General features: G+C 32.6%; 1 protein-coding gene across 3 annotated transcripts in view; it reads right to left on the reverse strand.

The window, feature by feature from the left end:
• LOC118198287 (uncharacterized) overlaps positions 1-2,683 on the reverse strand; it is a 70,963-nt gene extending 68,280 nt beyond the window's left edge. The window contains exon 1 of one of the 3 annotated variants that reach the window (XM_035369930.2): positions 2,613-2,683. The gene's annotated coding sequence lies outside the window, so the exon portion shown is untranslated. Of the gene's footprint in view, positions 1-2,458 lie in introns of all 3 variants that reach the window. The other 2 variants (XM_035369929.2, XM_035369931.2) reach the window with 2 other exon arrangements.
• Positions 2,684-3,800: the final 1,117 nt, after the last annotated feature.

Here is a 3,800-nt window from a genome sequence, read left to right on the forward strand (position 1 = left end):
GGCAGGGACCCTACTGGTACTGTTCTCTCTGCTCCTTAGTTGCAAGGGACCTTACACTGTCAGATATTGCAGGTTGTCCATGGAGGATGGCTACCCCTTGGACAGGCTTGGTCAACACAACATTTTATGCCCTAACTTGTGATTTTTAAGTGTTGTGATTTATATTTCCCAAACTTTGTGACATTTTAAGTCTTGCTGGGTTAACCAAGAGGGGTGGTGTCTCCTCAGATGGCTTGGGGAGGCTGGGGTGTTTTTAACCGTGTAAGGCGGCCCCGAGTCAGCCAGCTCTGGGAACCCCTTCCTCCGGTGAAATGTCTCTTCACAGGAGGCAATGATGGCCCACCTATTAGGTCTCTCCTTAATAGTGACTCCTGCTTCTTGCCTTAGTAGTGGCCAATGCCTATAATGGCTAGTGATCAATAGCAAAAGCTCAAACATCATGCATTACAGGCTAGTTTGAAAGAGATAATAAGCATTCATAAAGCATAAAATTGTTTCCATAATCACCACAGATAAATTAATTCAAAGCTTTACCAAAGCTTTAAAAATTCCTTTTTTATGTTTTATAAAATTTGCTCAAGATTAATGACCTTTGGTACTTTCTGATTATTTGCACCCTTCCGAAGAGTCAAAAAATCATTGACAACTTTGTGAATAGGAATAAAACACTATCTTTATCACTTACAGACTTTGTCTATCTCAGTGAAGGATCCGGTGCTACCTACCTTTTTTACATTTTCCTTTTCCATACCAAGACATACACACTTTTTGGAGATAATTTTACCAATTCACAATTGAGTTGAATGATAATCCTAGTTTTTCACAGATGCATACTCTTTTACCAACAATATATAAAGAGCTGTTGCAGAGATATGGCAATCTTAAATTTAATTTCCAATCCAGAGGTTTGCTTACAGTTTTTACATTGCCTTTCCAGGTTTCATTTCTCATCAGCTAGTAAATTTCTCAGCCCTATTACCATTTATTATGAACAAAATATATATATATATATATATACTCGCATATTGACAGTTAAATATAAAACATATATATTTAGGTGTATAAGTGCGGTATGCACATGCATTTGTTGCCTATTATCATACATATACTTGAAAACAAATCCAAAAAGTAGTATTTTTTCCAAATGTTGAAACCAGGACAAAAGATAACCAGAAAATAACTATTTATCTCTCCACACAGATGTTAACGGTAATTGTTCCTGTATACAAACATAGCAATGTTAATTAATAAGAAAATATTTATGTTTATAATACTACTTCTATAAATATCTACTCATGAAGAGATATCTAATTTTTTTTTTTTTTTTTTTTTTTTTTTTTTTTGCCGCCTACTGACATCAATTTCAGATTAGACTTCAAATCAATAGTGATGGCACCATATATCAAATATCACTCACATATAGAAACAAAATGAAAAGAATCAATCATTTTATCAGTTATTTAAATGATCAGAGCGCAACTAAAATTCAACACTATGTAACAGATATTCTTTCTGCTTTTGATATTATATACATGATTGTTGTAACATTTAAAAATAAACTGTGCCATTTTTGACACATAACACAAATAGCAAATGAAAAATGCACATTAAAAAAAAATATAATATTCTTCCACAAAATAATGGTCAATTACAGTAACAAAGAAATGTTCTTAATCAAATTTTTTTTTCATACTAAAAACTGAAATAGTTCCAGAAATACAAGTTTTAATTGAAAACAATCTCCACATACTTATGTTTAAAGGGCAAATTTGTTATAAAACAAATTACTAATAATTAATCCCTAAAAAATGGCATTAAATCTTTATTTTAGGATTACCTAAAACTACTTTTTGAAATTACAACAGGTATAATGTAAATACTGGATGACCATTCCTTCTACAAATCTATAGTTTTCCTAACTTAGTTTTTTACTTTCAATTTGAATGAGATATTATGCAGACATCCCTGCTAAATAAAATTCATTATACATTCGATAAATAATCTGAATATAAATTTTCAGAGGAGTTATTAAATTTCGATTTTAATGTTTGCTCATTTTTCTCGATTTATTAAACATACAATTTACATGCAAGTTGAAAATCTTGCAGCAATTAAGATGATTTCGACACAATACAATACGTAAATACTTTATGCCCGACATGTACTTAATTCGTTACTCCTCCAGTGATTATGATTGATAAAAATTAAGTATCTTAATAAAAGGACAACCTTCGGTCTGCATTATATTGGAACGTTACTGTTTATTTTCAAACGTTAATAGAAACTAACACCAAGATCGCTTTAAATGACAAATACTAAATATTTTAAATATATCGTAAGCATTCTTTCATTAGTATGTTTAAGATTCATAAAAATTGGATTTTAAATGACACGATGCAATCTGAGTAACTACTAAGAGCAGCATAAATGATCCAGGCACAAAACATTGCAAACTTACGACAACAGATAATTAAACATCTTGATTAATTATCGCAATACTAAAATTTCAAGAAAAAAAGTGCTTAAATAATAACCTGCTTTTAATTATGTCACACTAACAACAGTTGGTAAATTCAACAGCAAACACCGTCGGCGGGTGCGGTCATACTTACGGTTTCATTATCCAAATTTAGTGGCCATTAATTCAGCCAACGCAGCTATGTGTAAACAGATGGTATATGGGATGACGATATGTGTTTGTTACTCAAAAGCACTTCGAAATTATGATTTTTAGCAAAAACTTTTTATAAACATTACTAGAATATTAGAAATAATAATAAAATTAATAAAATCTATTCCAAATGGAGAACTTAAACTGTTCATAAAAGATATTTTAAGAACAATTATTTACCACTTGTAAAAATAGTAGATATAATAGTTCAATATTCTTTTCTTGAAAACTAATACTTAACTTGATAATTAATACTTAAGTTGATGATATTTAGGGGTACAGGATATACATGATCTCCTTTCACCATTCGTGTACATTCTTTATCCTCATCTACTACACAAAGGGTCTAGAAAACCGTGGAGACCAACCGGTCGTTTTATGCGACCTATTCATTAAAGGGTGAGTTTCGTACCACCATCTCCACAATTAGAGAAGTCGACGTTTCTGAAATTTTTCCGCCGACTGTGTAGCTACTGTTTAAATTTTTTGGCGTTAGTTTAAGCTAAATTCAAAATGGCGGAGGTGACGGGTACATGCTACGCCGTGCGGATAGCATAATGTCTTAAGAACTCAAGTGCTTCGTGATAGAAGCAACCCATTCAATACTGATGATTCCACATTTATCGTGTCATTTCAGTTTTTAAAGTTCTTTATTATGGACAGTCTTGACCAGAACATCAACAACAAAGACTGCAGTAATTCTTGAATTTGTGGCGTTCCGACAGATACTTCAACTTCTATTCATGAGATGGCGCCACGTGTAAAATCCAGTTCTTAATCGGAGCAGCAAAGCGACATCTTTACTCACTCAGACTTCTCGACACACAACTGTACGCGAAGGTAGCATGAACTGTGTTCCGAGCTTTGTGTTGATCTCTGCAATGTAATTTAAATTGTAATTTAGTATTTAATATATTCTTTTGTTATAGGAGATTGTCTACTCTTATTTTCTTTAATTATATCATGCATTAAGCACACACGACCACCAAAAGTGGTGACCTTTTGACTGAGCACGCTACTGACACTGGATTTTCAACGACCCTAAGCCACGTGCATCCAAGGCATTCTGAAGAACTGACTAAAAATAACAACGAATATGGACATTAAACGTATGCTACAACGTACCCCT

The sequence above is a fragment of the Stegodyphus dumicola genome, chromosome 7 (assembly GCF_044657685.1).
Source record: "Stegodyphus dumicola isolate Sdum_Otavi_A_Nest chromosome 7, ASM4465768v1".
Classification (NCBI taxonomy): domain Eukaryota; kingdom Metazoa; phylum Arthropoda; class Arachnida; order Araneae; family Eresidae; genus Stegodyphus; species Stegodyphus dumicola.